The sequence below is a fragment of the Akebia trifoliata genome, unplaced genomic scaffold (assembly GCF_017979445.1).
Source record: "Akebia trifoliata isolate Shusen 1 unplaced genomic scaffold, ASM1797944v1 Contig00208, whole genome shotgun sequence".
Classification (NCBI taxonomy): Eukaryota; Viridiplantae; Streptophyta; class Magnoliopsida; order Ranunculales; family Lardizabalaceae; genus Akebia; species Akebia trifoliata.
The window spans coordinates 1,434-17,582 of record NW_028236861.1 but is presented as its reverse complement, the minus strand read 5'-3'; the positions used below and the strand labels follow the sequence as shown (position 1 = coordinate 17,582).

The window sequence follows — 16,149 nt, the reverse complement described above, 5'->3', positions numbered from 1 at the left end:
TATCTTTTATCCATTCTCATAAATGTACGTACAAAATGGAAAACAGGAAAAATCAGAAACATGAATAATGAGATCTCAAAATGTCTAATAACATAAACATTGCAATCCAAAACATAACAGACATCAAAGGTTACAATCAAGACCCATTCTTTTAACATGTTCTTTAAATGTCTTTGGTGGTAACCCTTTAGTTAGTGGATCTGCAACCATGAGCTCTGTTTTAATATGTTCAATAGACACCCGTTATTTCTGAACTTCCTCCTTAACGGCAAAATACTTTAACTCCATGTGTTTAGCACCATTAGAGTATTTTTCGTTCTTGGAGAAAAATATAGCTACAGAATTATCACAATAAATTCTCAGTGGCTTCTCAATAGTGTCGACAATAGCAAGTCCTGAGATAAAATTTCGCAGCCATAAACTATAAACTGTGGCCTCAAAGCATGCCACAAATTCAGCTTCCATTGTGGATACAGCAATAGTAGTTTGTTTAGTACTTTTCCATAAAATTGCTGCTCCAGCCAACAAATATACATAACCAAAAGTTGATTTTCTACTATCAACACATCCAGCAAAGTCTGAATCAGTGTAGCCAATCACCTCCAAATTATCAAACTTCTTAAAAGTAAGCATGTAATCTTTTGTTCCCCTTAAGTACCTCATCACTTTCTTTGCAGCTCTCCAATGATCCATTCCAGGATTACTTTGGTATCTGCCCAACATACCAACTGCAAAACTGATGTCTAGCCTGGTGCAAGTTTGTGCATACATCAAACTTCCTACAGCAGAAGCATAAGGAATTTTTTCCATCTGTTTACGTTCCCATTCATTCTGTGGACATTGCATGAGACTAAATTTATCCCTTTTCTGAATTGGGGCAACACTAGCTGAACAGTTCTCCATACCAAATCTCTCTAAGATTGTTTCAATATATCGGTTTTGAGACAATCCCAACAAACCACGTGAGCGATCACGGAATATTTCTATTCCAATCATGTAAGTTGCCTCACCCATATCTTTCATTTCAAAATTCTCAGAGAGAAATTTCTTAGTTGTGTACAATAAACCAAGATCACTGCTGGCAAGCAATATATCATCAACATATAAGATCAAAAATATAAACTTGCTCCCACTAACCTTCAGGTATATACATCGATCAATGGTGTTTTCCTTAAATCCGAAGGAAGTAATAGTATCATTGAATTTAAGATACCACTGTCTAGAAGCTTGTTTAAGTCCATATATTGACTTATTTAATTTGCAAACATGTGTTCTTTGCCCTTTATGGAGAAACCTTCAGGTTGATTCATATAAACATTTTCTTCTAAACTCCCATTTAGAAAATCAGTTTTCACATCCATTTGGTGTAACTCTAAATCAAAATGAGCTACTAAAGCCATAATAATTCTAAGTGAATCCTTCTTTGATACAGGAGAGAAGGTTTCCTTATAATCAATACCTCCTTTCTGAGTGAAACCTTTGGCTACAAGTCTGGCTTCATGTCATTCGATATTGCCTTTTGAGTCGCGTTTGGTCTTAAAGATCCATTTACAACCAACTGATTTATATCCTTCAGGCAATTCGACAAGTTCCCAGACTTTGTTTTGATCCATTGATTTCAATTCATCATTCATGGCATCAATCCATTTATTAGAATCATTACAACCAATGACTTGTGAAAATGAAACCGGGTCTTTACTAGTCCCAATATCATAATCAGATTCTTGTAAATAAACCACATAATCATCAAAAATAGCAGGTCTTCGTTCTCTTTGAGACCTTCTTAATGTTGATTCTTGTGGTTCTTTCATAATTGGTTCATTAGTGATAATCTCATTGGGGAGTGATTGATTAATAATTTGTTGTTCAACATTGTTAGATGATTTTGCAATTATAGGAATAACAATTTCTTTAGAAGTTATGGGTAGTGGGACTTGCACCCTAACTTCTTGAATGTTTATTTTTTGTAATTGATTACTCCCACTGATTTCACCATTCTCAATGAATCTGGCATTACCCGTTTCAACAATCTTCGTACTATGATTAGGATAATAAAATCTATACCCTTTGGATTTCATTGGATAGCCAATAAAGTAATCACTAATTGTTTTGAAATCCAATTTCTTTTCATGTGGATTATATATCCTAGCCTTCGCTGGGCAACCCCAAACATGTAGGTGCCTTAAACTTGGCTTCCTTCCTGTCCACAGTTCAAAAGGAGTCTTTGGAATTGCTTTAGTAGGAACCCTATTTAATAAATAAACAGCGGTCTTAAGGGCTTCCATCCATAATGAAATGGGTAAAGATGAATTACTTAACATACTCCTAACCATATCCATCAATGTACGATTACACCTTTCAGCCACTCCATTCTGCTTAAGCGTACTTGGCATAGTGTATTGTGCACATATACCATGCTTTTCTAGGAGTTTAGCAAATGGGCCAGGGTGTTGACCCAATCCATCATATCTTCCATAATACTCACCACCTCTATCTGATCTAATAATTTTCACCTTTTTATCTAATTGCCTTTCAACCTCAACAATGTACACCTCTAGGGCATTCACTGCTTGAGATTTGTCATGCAATAAATAGATATAACAATAACGTGAAAAATCATCAATAAAAGTGATAAAATATTTTTCTTTACCAAAAGATGGTGAGTCAAAAGGCCCACAAATGTCTGTATGGACAATTTCAAGAAGTTCTCTACATCTTGTAGCACCTTTCTTTATGTGTTTGGCTTGTTTTCCCTTAATACAATCCACACATACATCGAGATCAGTAAAATCTAGGTTAGGCAAAATCCCATCTTTTACTAATCTCTCAATTCTTTCTTTGGATATATGATTCAAACGTCTCTGCCACAAGTGAGAAGAACTTTCATTGATCAGGTTACGTTTAGTTCCAACATTATAATGCAGGGTTAAAAGACTTTCAGCAAAACGACTATTAAGATTTAGTTTATATAAACCATCACATAAACTACCAGAACCAACGAAAGAAGAATTTTTAAATAAACTAAATCTTCTATTACGAAATGAAAAGGAATAACCTTCAAGGTCAAGTTTAGACATGGAAACCAAATTACGAGAAATAGAAGGAACATAAAGTGTATGAAACAAATCTAGATAACAATCAGTGTCTAAAAATAAACGAAATGTTCCGGTAGCAACCACTGGAACTTTGACTCCATTTCCCACAACTATGGAACTTTCATTTTGGTTTAAAGTCTGGATTGTAAGGAAGCCCTGCATCGAATTAGAAACATGAACAGTGGAACCTGAGTCAATCCACCAAGTATTAGAAGGAACTTCAGTAAGGTTTGATTCGAAACAAACGTAAGCTAAAGGCTTACCTTTCTTTTCAAACCATGCTCTACGTTTGTGGCAATCTCTCTGTACATGCCCAAACTTCTTATAGAAACGGCACTTGATACTGTTTTGTCCCCTCTGATGAGCCTCTATACCTTGAGGAGGCCCATTGAATTTAGGTGGTTCTATCATTTTGCCCTTCTTAGGTTTCTTCCACTTCTTACTAGCTCCTTTGCTTATAAGGTGAACTGAATGATGTCCTTGTTGCTTAAGCCTTGTCTCTTCTTGAACAAGCATATTAGCCAATTCATTTACATTCCACTTGTCTTTAATAGTGTTGTAATGAATTTGAAATGGCCCATATTGAAGAGGTAAGGAGTTCAAAATAAATTGAACAAGAAAAGACTCATCCACATTCATCCCAAGAGCTTTCAGTTTAGCAGCTAGATTTTACATCTCAAGGATGTGCTCATGCATCCCACGAGTACCATCAAACTTCATGGTGGTGAGTTCAGCCATTAATGTCCCAGCAAGAGACTTATCAGCTAAACGAAAACGTTCTTCCACAGTCTTAAAAAATTCCTTAGTAGTGTCAGGTACAGGAAGTGTTGATTTAATGTTGTTCGCTATACTCATTCGCATAAACATAATGCTCAATCTGTTTGATCTTTCCCAAGAATGACTTAGAGTCTTTTCTTCCGCACTACTAACTTCAGTAATAACAGGTGGTTTCTCAGTCCGAAATGCTAAATCAAGATCCAGTACACCTAGGTGAAACTGGACTTGTTCAAACCAATCTGAGAAATTTGCTCCATTAAGGATCGGAACAGATGAAGCATGTGAATGAAGCGAAACAGGAATTGAAACTGCAAGTAAATATATGCTCACACATTAATGCTTTGAGTTAAATAATAAATAATAAATAATATTGTTGTAACACATCTTTGGATGAAAATTACAACATACAAAAAATTAAACTTTTAACTATTATGGTGATTCCCTTTCACCTATTAAAAAAAAAAAAATATTAATAATGTCTCCATAATCCGATAGATCCGTTACCTTTGGGTATCCGATTCTAACTCTCAATTAAGGATATAGATTAATTTTTTTACCTTAGTATATTAATCACAAGAAAAGTGGTGCACCTTTGGGCCAAGCCAAAATATTCTCATGATTAAAGATACATATAAATATCTATTCAAAATTTGCAAAGTCATTTTTCTTAATACTTGGGATATGAGTATTAAGATCCAAACTACAACTTGAAACCTATGACTTTCTAGTTGGATCACTTTGGTGATTACCAAACTATTTCATAAAATAGGATTTCAAGTTGAAATAATCACTTTGTAAAATAATTTATCATCAATCACATCAAATCATCATTTAAACAGTTTCATACATATGACAATTTCATGTTCAAATAAACTATAAAAAAAAAAAAATAATTATTATTATTATTATAACAAATCAATACAAGAAATGTTACTCATAAATTTCGGACATGATTCAGATTTTTATAAATGATACACATTTTGTGTTTGTGCTCTATACTGTAGAACAAATCATGAGCAATATTATCAATTAAATAAAAATAAAATAAAATAAAATTGATATGTAACATCATGCTGAAAATGGAAAGTAGAAAATGTACTAAAATATGTGATTTTCTCAATTAATTAAAGCAACCAACAACATCATGCTTTATATATGAGAATCCATAGATGACACGTTGGGTATAAAATAAATGAGATTTTATTTTGTGGAAAACTTTAATAATCGTAGCGGAAAAGAAAAAATTAAATCAAAACTAAATATATCATATATATATATATATATATATATATCTATATATATCTATATATATATATATATATATATATATATATATATATGAAATCTTCCACAAATAATTGATTGCAACAAATAGATCATAATGGAAAATCAAGAAAGTCTTAACCTGTGGCTCTGATACCACATGTAAATTTAAATTCATCAATCAATATTCTATGATCTTGACTATCATGATTTTCACATACAAATTTAAATAACATATATGATTTTATAAAGATAAACAACATACCTGAATCCATAGCAATTTTTTGTTAATTATTGATATGAAAATATGGATTTCTTAGGCAATGAGTTTCTCTCTCTTGACCCTTTCTCTTAAAAGAAAATCTGCATTTACCCACTAATGATGGAAATAGTATAATGCCTCTTAAAATGGGTAGAGAGAGGACCCATTTTCTTTAGTAACTGCTGAGTAGTTTTTTGTAACTACCCCTCCACTTCCCATCAAAGTTAGAAGTTAATAGATAGAGGAAAACTACTTCTCTAACTGTTAGTAACCACTACTCTAGAGATTAGATCAGTAACTTCCTTTTATAAAAGACTAAAAGTGTCATGTGGGACAGAAAAATATCTAACACCCTCCACCAACGCCTCTATCTTTCGTCTCTCTCTCCTCTTGGACGTCCAGACCTGCTGCCCAGCCCCTCCTCACGTCCCTCACTTCCATTACAACCCCTTCTTAGCTACACTTCATCTTCTCCAATAGCTACGTCTCTCTGCCCAGCCATCAACCTTCTCCTCTCTCACATTTTTCCTCTTTACTACACATCTTCTTCTCCAACTTTCTCTGCACTTCGCCTCTACAACTCAGCTCCTTAATCTTCTTCTTCTCCAGCGGTTCCACAGCCTCTCTCCCTCTCTCTCTCTTTGTTAAAATCAGCAATGCCCTAGGCTCCATTACAACCCTCTCCAACGCCCTTGCTATACCAACGCCCCAGCCCCCTCCATTACAACCTTCTACTTAGACCTCGCTTCTCTGCAGCATACCCAGCTAATTCCCATACACGTCTCTCTCTGTTAAACCAACGCCCCAACCTTCCAATACTCTTTTTTGGCCTTACACTTCGCTGCAACTGCCAACGTTTTGGCTGCATCTTCAACAGCCCCTCACTGAAAGCGCCCTCGATCCGCGGGGTGCGCGGATCCGCTTTTGACCCTTGAGGTTTGGGAGTTGCCACCTAGTTATTGTGGTCTAGGAACCAAACTGACTCTAACATAGATAAAAGGAACTAATCTACCATAAAAAATCTGAATTCGGGGATCAAATTACGGGGTTGGAAGGTGTTAGGCACCAACCCCGCTCGGCCAAAGCCGGTCTCTACTAACTTCTCAAGTAAATTACATTGCTAAAACCTAGATAAAAAATAAATAAAAATTTACCTTTTCGATGGCAAGGACTTGGTTCCCTCAGATCTGATAAAAAGAGCTCCTTGTACCGTGCTCCCTTGCTTCGTTCTATTTCCGGATTTGACTTCGGATCTCCGAGGTGAGGTATCTCCTTGTTTTTGAATCTGAACTCTTCAAGTTCGTTGCGGATTTGGGGGTGTTTTTAGAAGGCTTTTGGGTGTTTTCTAGACTAAAATTGAAGGAGGGATGTTAGTTAAGGAGTTGGGGCTCCAAAACTAGGGTTTATGGGGGGCTAGGGGAGCTTCTAGACCTACTTCTCTTAGGGTTTATGATTTGATACGAAAATAGGGTGTGAGCACCTCTATTTATAGATATTTTTAGGGGTTGATTTGGATAGAGTTAGTGTTTAATTAGAGATCTTTTAATTAGAGTTGTGTTTTAGTTAAAATTGTTTTAGGTAGAATTGTGTTTTAATTAGAATTATTTTAGGTAGAATTGTTTTTAAGTTAGAACTCTATTAGATAGAGTTATTATTTAATTAGATCTTTATTACGACTTTTGGTCTTATTTGATTGACTTTTAATTTTTGACTTTAGTCTTAATTGATTGACTTTCAATATCTTGATTTTTAGTCTTGCTTAATTGACTTTAATTTTGACTTCAGTCTTACTTGATTGACTTTAATACCTTGACCTTAGTCTTGCTTGATTTACTTTTAATTTTTTTTGGAGAACCCCCTTCCATTATTTCTTTAATTCTTTGGACCCCCAAATTGAGGGGTTCTTAAAAAAATATCTTACGAACCCTCAACAATTTTGCCTGAGAGCCCGATTGATCGATTTTTTAATTCAAAATTTTAAATTAATTTCATTAATGTTTCAATTTAATTATTTAATGTTTTATTTATTAATTTCGAATTTTTTAATTATGAAAATTGTGAAATTACCGTTTTGCCCCCGGAGAGGACTTTTCACGTTTCAAGTCGGTTTTTAATGTTCTAAGATGTTTTAGAATCGATTTTTCGTAAGGAATTCAATGGAAATATTAGTTTGTGTCATTTATGAAATTTTTTGTGTGAAACGATCATGAACTTTATGAGGGGCATTTTCGTAATTTTGTCAAATTCTGTTAAAATTGGTGAAATGATTTATTTGATTCCGATTTGTCATTTTATGTGTTCGAATGGGTTTTCCTAAGCGTAACGTAGGCTCTAGGGTCGTTTTGAGGTTAGGGGTATTTTGATAATTTAATCATTTTTAGTGATTTTTATCGTGAAGCTTCTTTTTGGTCTGCAAGATGATGATTTCTATGTTTCTGGGGTCGTATTTTCCTAGCGTAACGTGGTTTCTAAGGTTTTGTCAATTCGAGGTACCTCATCCGGATTTCTGAAACATATCTGGTAACAAAATAAAGCAATGGAATACACATCCATCATTGGGAATCATTGCGATCGGGTTGACGAGTTGATTAATCAGGCGGATGCAAATATGGGGTGTCTACAGATGCCCCTCTTTGGCAGAGGGTTGAAGCAAACTAGATAGCAAATCTATTTTGGTAGATAGTGCGATATCCGAATGCCAAAGCTAGTGACAGTTCATTTTGCAGCCTGATTCAGCAATTCGTCAGGGTGTTCGGATCCTTGAGGGTAAAGCTCTCCTCGAATCGAAAGGTTGTCAGGTCCTTGAGCGCAAACTCTCACTGACGGTGTCAGATCCTTGAATTTTAGAAAATTCTCCTTGACTAAAAAGTGCAAATGTGCAAGCGTGTATACTGTAAAAATTGAGTAAAACTCGAGCATAAATTGAGCGTAGACTGAGCATAAACTGGGCATAAATGAGCATAAACTGAGCATAATTCCGAGAAAACCCTCGCCGGTAACTGAGCAAAATCCAAGATAACCCTTGGCGGAAACTGAGCAAAATCCAAGATAACCCTTGGCGGAGACTGAGCAAAATTCAAGATAACCCTTGGCGGCAACTGAGCAAAATCCAAGATAACCCTTGGCGGAGACTGAGCAAAATCCAAGATAACCCTTGGCAGCAACTGAGCAAAATCCAAGATAACCCTTGACGGAAACTGAGCAAAATCCAAGATAACCCTTGGCGGAGACTGAGCAAAATCCAAGATAACCCTTGGCGGAGACTGAGCAAAATCCAAGATAACCCTTGGCGGCAACTGAGCAAAATCCAAGATAACCCTTGGCGGCAACTGAGCAAAATCCAAGGTAACCCTTGGCGGCATCTGAGCAAAATTGACAGAGGAATGAATGAATTTGGAAAAAACTGATTGGAACGAACCGGAGAACGAATAAATCTGGAAGAGAAATGATTGATTCCAAGAATGATTGGATCTGAAAAGAATCTGGAGAATGAAAGAATGCCATATCTCCTATGTGAGATCCAAAATGCTTTTGTTTGAATCTCAAGGATGTATCAAAAAGTTTTATGAATTTAAAACATGAGTTTTTATTTCTTTTGAACCTCAAAAAGTTTTTCGAAAAAAAACTGTTATCAAGAGGGTAACCTTAAGTTTGGGGTTCCTATTATTTTTATAGGATTAACATTGCTCGAAGACAAAATGCCTCTAGTTTGACAATATACGTGACATTGAAGATAATTGAACAAATTATGCAAAAATTAAAAAAAATGCCCCTAGTATAAAGGGGAAAAGTTACATTAAAGGAGAAAGAAAATGCCCCTTGTATGAAGGTTTGAAATAATTGATTACCACAAGCGCAATAAAGACTCAACTTTTAATTTTGATTAATTTTATTGAAGGTTTTGAGTCAGGCTCAAGAGTACAAAATTATTTCCTTCCGAGATTCATCATAGAATTCACCCTTATCTCCCTTGGTTCACTTGGGGGAGTAAACATTTTCAGATCGATCGTAGACAAGATACTTGTGGCTTCTGAGTTTATGCCTGGTTTAAGCTAAGTATTGAACTTGGTTATTCGGACTTCTGATGTTTCAACTCGGATCGCTTTTAGCTTGGAATTTTCTTCTGTTTTTCTTTGTTGCTCTAACTTTTGCTTAGATCACCTTTTCAGGTTTTCAATCTAGCGAGCTTGCTCTAGTTTTTGCCTAGATCGCCTTTTCAGGTTTTCGATCTAGCGAGCTTTTTCTTTTTCTTTTTTCTCAAATCTGATTGTTGCCAAAGTTGTCCTTTCAGATTTTCAACCTTGCGAGCTTGCCTTAATTTTTGCCTAAGTCGCCTTTTTCGGGTTTTCAACTTAGCAGGCCTTATCATTTTTTTTTTATCTTTTTCTTCTCTTCTTAACTTCTGGAGTTGCTGTTTGATCATGCTTTGCTATCTCCCTTGACTTTTCGCATGGTACTTAGGAGGACTTTCATGGGTAGGCTTAGGACTGGGTATAAAAAGAAAGGGATATTGAGGCTCAAAAACCCAAATGCCCCTTGTGTGACATTTCTTTTAAAAATTTTATTGAATTTTCTTTTTCCTTAAATTTTCTTCCCCATTTTGGATTTCTTTTTCTTTTGAATTTTTTCTTGATTTTTTGCTGTGTGGGGGAAATAGATTTTTTTTTTTTTTTTGATGTGGTCGGGCCTGAAGTAACTTCTCAGGTTGCCTACGTACCCCAGAATTTTGGGATCAGACCAAAACGTAGTTCGAAACTTCCCTCCCCTAGGTTAGGTGATCGGGCTGAGAAAGAAAAAAGGCATCATTTTTTTTGAAAAGGCTACAAAGGGTTGAGAAAGGATATGTTGAACAGGGTAACTGGGTAATATGAGGATTGATTCGGCCAAAGATGGCCTCCTTAAATGTAGTACCGCTTGATCTGGTCAAGGTTGGTTGGTTCTGGTAGTTCACCTCCATCATGATCTTGAAGTCTGACGACTTTTCCAGACAGTATTTCCTTAATGAATGAATTTCTCCAATTGGATTCAGACTTTCTCCTATAGTCGAGGAGGAGTGTTCAATTTTCTTTGAAGTCTGATAGTTAAATCTTTGACTTGTAAATGATGAGCTTTGACCTTCTTGTCAAATGCACATGTGACTCTTCTTAGATAAGCTTGCACGTGGTATAGGGCTTTAACTCGTTTTCTTCGATCAAGTTTAATTCTTCATACTGCTGACAAACCCAATTTGTTTCTAACAAATGATTTTCCAACAAGACCCTGAGAGACGGAATTTCCATTTTCAACTGGCAAGACTGCTTCCATGCCATACACTAAGGAGTAGGGAATAGCTCCAATATAAGATAGCATTGAAGTAAGATGTGCCCCTCGTGTGAATGGTAACTTTTCTAACTAATCCTGATGTGATTGACACATTTCCCTGATGATTGTTTTGAGATTTTTTACTAGCTGCTTCAACCTTTCATTAATCTGAGGACGGTAGAGAGATAATATGTGATGCCGGATCTTGAACTTTAAATATAGAGTAACAACTTAAGCTTTGATGTACAACCCATTATCAAATATCAATTCAAAAGGTATCCCCATATCGATTGATAATATGCGATTTGCAACTTAAGATATAGTAAGGATAGCACTGATACATTTTATAACATCTTCTTTAATTCCATTGATATAGACGAGTATCTAATCCATGTTGAACAACACTCAAGCTTGTACCTAACATACCCTCATATGATCACACGAACAAGTCTTTTGAAATTTCTGAGAAAATTCATTATCCCTTGTGTTCCTCTAGAGATAAGATGGTTTCTATTTGAATCTCTTTAGGAATTTATTTCTGTTCCGAGGTCAATGACCTTTGCTTTCTTGAGCCCAACTCTTATCTTCTTGTCTTTGAAGCTAGATTATTAGTTAATTCGTTAATGCGCTCGAGATATTCAAAAATTTCTTTTGTACGATCAATTCAGAAGGGGCGACAGACACCTCTATAAACTCGACGAACTAACTTGACTCAATAAGAAAGAGTAGGCTCAATCTAAGGAAGGCATGACCTTGCTAGAAAAAAGGACTCGAGCTAACCCAAATGACCCATGAAAACTCAAGACTACCCAAAACGGGCTTGATGAGAACTGAGACATTACTTACAACCAGTAGGATTGAAGCACTATGATTTTCAAAGAACAATTGGATGATGTTGAGAAATTTTGAGGTCATTTCTGACTGTTGACTTGATATTGACGTTTACTCTAACTGATCGGATTTACAACTCTACCTAGACGATGGACGATTGAGCTTAGATACAATAATAACCCTTAAACCTCTTTGAAGATGAATTTAACCAATTTCAGTGTCACCCCCTTGATAACATTTTAAATGAACCCTGAGATTTTATTGAATTTTGTGCACCAATCCATTAAAAAGTTCATCCATTTAATGATTATTCAGAAGAAAAATAATTTTACTGCACTCTTGAAAAATATTGACAAATAATGTTTTCATTAAATAACAACTTCAAACATATTTCAATAATTTTTCATGCAAATATATATCTTTTGTAAATCATTTTTCCTTCATTTTCTTTTCTTTTGAAAAATATTTTCTTCTGGAAAATATTTTTTCTTTGAAAAATAGTTTTTATTTGGAAAACATTTTCTCTTGGAAAATCTTGTTCTTATGGAAAACATTTTCTAGAAAACATTTTTTCCTTAGAAAATATTTTTTCTAGAGAATAACACTTTTCTAGAAAACACTTCTTTTGGAAAACATTTTTTCCTAGAAAATACTTTCTTTTTCTTCTTTGAAAATTCGATTTCCATTTGATTTAAATGGCCTGGTCCATTATGATTGTTGGATCGGGATGGACTGGGTCATTATTGTAAAAGAATGGATTTTTTATTGGATCGGTGCACCCATTTTACTTTTCAAAAGCAACATTTTTTATCCTTGAGATCAATTATGCACTCGGATCTCATCATTCACATCACTTACATACATTCATCAATCAACGGACTCCATTCAATAAACAACCCGGGACACTCACGATAAGTTCGAGTCGTGACCTACTGGGAAGGTTTCTAGACTCTAAGCTTACTACGTGCAATGCATTTTCATCTAGCCACCCTTGCCCAAGCACACCTATATACCTTTCGATACGTGGTGACTTGGTTTGATATACCGTATAGGTGATAATCTAAAACCTCAATTCACTTCTCTGAAGCCAAAAACAGCCAGTTTGATCTCCAGTTGAGAGGTGGCGCACAATGCTGAGCAAGGGCCCACTTAAATACCTCTCGTCTAGAATAGACATAGTCTATCCCCCTCGTACAGTAGGGTACAGCGGGGCAAGATCTTGCTTAGCACCGGTTTTGACCAAGAAGTACAATTGATATACTTAGATTACCTTTTATACCTACGGGTACGAGTCAAGAGTTGTAGCTTTCATAAATGGTTTGGCATCCCATGAGGGGACCGACCACGTACTAGTACTACGTTGGCAATCGGGACATGTGACTGTGTGGCTTACAATAGGTCAAAGGCTCAGGTCGCTCCAGCCTAGGTGCATCAATATATCTCTCAGAATCACCTGATCAGACGGTATTGATGCCCCAGTTTGATATACCCTAAGGTACGTGACTGGAGTTGTGGGTTTCATGAATGACGTCGCATCTCCGAGGAGACCGGGCCACGCACTAGTGCCACATTGGCTAAATGGGACGTGTAAGTGAGTAAAGCAGTAAACGTGCATGTGGTGTGTGCAAAACAGGGTGGGGTGTGCCCGGGGCCTTTTTCAAACAAATGGGCCCATGGGTCCAATTGAACCATCAAAATATGGATATTATAAAATGTGATCATACAACATAAATATCCAAAGCATCAAGATCAAGATTAAGGCATGCACATCAAAATATATATTAATCAAGATCATGGCATATATAGATAGGCAAGCAATCAAGGTAGTGCAAAAGAGAGCAAGATGATCAATCAATCAGGACCGCACTAAAAAGAATATCAATTATCAATCAGATATGAGTCCAATAACCACCAACCATTTTTTTTTATCGGGTGGACTTGTTGCTTTTTTAGCACAAAAATTCTGTTGTTTTAGTAGTTTGCTACTCAACCAATTTTGTGAGTAAGAATTTGGGTTATCTTAACCAACTAAATAAGATTTGAAACGTTACTAAGGGTTATTGAGTTCACGTGGTTCATCATGTTGGCAATCCAATGTCACAAACCTTATAGATTTTGATGGAAAAAATTTAGATCCGAATATTTAAAATAAAATTTAGCTTCGATCCAAGGTTTTGAAAATGAGTTACTATGAAATTTCACATCAAAATTCAAGATGAAACTTAATAATTTTTTTTTTAAAAGAGTAAAAACTTCTAAAAAAAACATAGAATGTTGTCCGCCGCGTACACGTAACATTGGATCACTTTTCGGGTGCCACGTGATGAGATCAATGATCCTTAGTAAATTGAAAGAAACCTTGTTAAGTTAGTGAAAAAATCAAACCATCTTTTTTTTTTAATCCAAATGCAACAACGAATCTACCAAGTAAATCTCTAATAATTTTTTTTTGTTTCTTTAAAAATATGTTTTGTTGCCACATGGGGGAGATCAAAGGCCTTTAGCAAGATCTGAAATCTTACAAAATTGGTAAGGATAGCCTCACCCCTTTGCTTATTTTTTTTTATATCTTGCTGCCAACAACTCTCCCAACTCACACTTTATGTTACTACCACCTCACTCAACTCATACACAACTCATTCCTTTTTTAACATGCTGCCAGCACACCACTTTTTTGTTGCTGCCAACCCACTCAACATATGGCCTGCACACCCAACACACAGCACTCAACATTTCTTACGTTGACTGCCACCAATATGCACACTCAACACCTTTTTTGTACGTTTTGTATATTGCTGCTAGCAAGATACACAACGCTCAACTCAACTCACGACTTCTCTTTAGTATTACTATGTTGCTGCCAGCAACACACACTCATAACTCTCTTGTTTTTTTTTCACGAAAAGATAAAACTTAAATTAAAATAATCCTTGAAAGTTACTGTTAGATAAACGTATGAAGCATCTGTGTACTATACCTTTTTATCAACAATTTGCAGGTGGAATAGCCTTCATTAAAGAAAACACAGATGATAATGACCGCACCTTATTATGTTGCTGAAGGAGATCCTCCAACAGTGGATTGAACTTATTTAATACTCTTTTTATGGAGACAAAGTTGTGGAAGAAACTCATAAGGAAAAAAACCAGCAGCTCTTGAAGGCGTTAGAAACCTCAAAACAGGCTTCTCATGATCTTCAAAACAAACCCAAATCCGGAAAAAACGATTCCACCTTATCTTTCATTAGCAGTCTTTTAGAGCTCGAAATCTTTCAGAGATTCAATCAAGAAATAATATTTAACAGATTAAACTTAATCGATATAAATTCAAAGGAATCATATTTCAAACAGGTTTCGAGCTTGACTCACAGACTGTAGAACTCTTTTTAGTTAGACACATCTCAAACTTGAGAAATTTAATTCAAAGTTCAAACTACTGTTTCTCCACATAGATGAATCCAAATTTTTCTACTCCGTTGTTCTTCAAATTTCTCAAAACAGAACCTTCATGATCACGATGATCATAACATAAAACTCCATCACTTCCCATCATTTTATCATGAAGAAAACGCAATTTAAGAGATTGAAATAGTTGAGATAGATTAAACAAGATAATTACAGCCTAATACCTAATCGATCTCAATTCAAGGAATCACTCAAAGCATGCACAGACACAAGAGATAGAGAAAGAGAGAAGAGAGAGAGCGAGAGAGAGAGAGAGGAGAGAGAGAGAGAGTGAGAGAGAGAGAGAGAGAGCGAGAGAGAGAGAGAGAGAGAGAGATCCTCTCTGTCTTGGTGTTTCCATTGGAGAAGATGATATAATAAGAAAAAGGGAACCTTACCATTGGCACACCATATTTTAAGTGCTGTTTTTTTTCGAATTTTTTATGGCACACAACAGATTTCTTTTTACTAACAGCAGCATAAAAAATAAAAATAAAAATTCCCTTTTTTTCTTCTCTTTTTCTTTGATGCCTTTGTCACATGTAGATTCAAAAGAAAAAATAAAAAATTAGTTGCACACCACACACACATTAAAAAAAAAACCATTCATAGCCTTGTCTTCAAGAATCATTATTCCATCCTCAATTTTTGGAAATTCAAATTATTATGGGTCACAATTGCACCCTAGAAAACAATATCCAAAAATAATGTACTTAAAATCCAATCAAACAAGTTCAACAGAACAATAATAACAAAATCTAAAATAAAAGAATAAACAAACAATTAAACGAAATAAAATAAAAACAAGGTCTATTTGGCAATATTCCCATACCTGGGACTTTTCAAGTTTGATCCTCATCGGTCCCCAGTGGAGTCGCCACTGAAAGCGCCCTCGATCTGCGGGGTGCGCGGATCCGCTTTTGACCCTTGAGGTTTGGGAGTCGCCACCTAGTTATTGTGGTCTAGGAACCAAACTGACTCTAACATAGATAAAAGGAACTAATCTACCATAAAAAATCTGAATTCGGGGATCAAATTACGGGGTTGGAAGGTGTTAGGCACCAACCCCGCCCGGCCAAAGCCGGTCTCTACTAACTTCCCAAGTAAATTACATTGCTAAAACCTAGATAAAAAATAAATAAAAATTTACCTTTCCGATGGCAAGGACTTGGTTCCC

The 16,149-nt window shown here is 35.7% G+C and overlaps 1 pseudogene; it reads right to left on the bottom strand.

Annotated features, from left to right (window-relative positions):
• Positions 1-243: 243 nt before the first annotated feature.
• On the bottom strand, positions 244-1,014 carry LOC147381876 (secreted RxLR effector protein 161 pseudogene; annotated as a pseudogene).
• Positions 1,015-16,149: the final 15,135 nt, after the last annotated feature.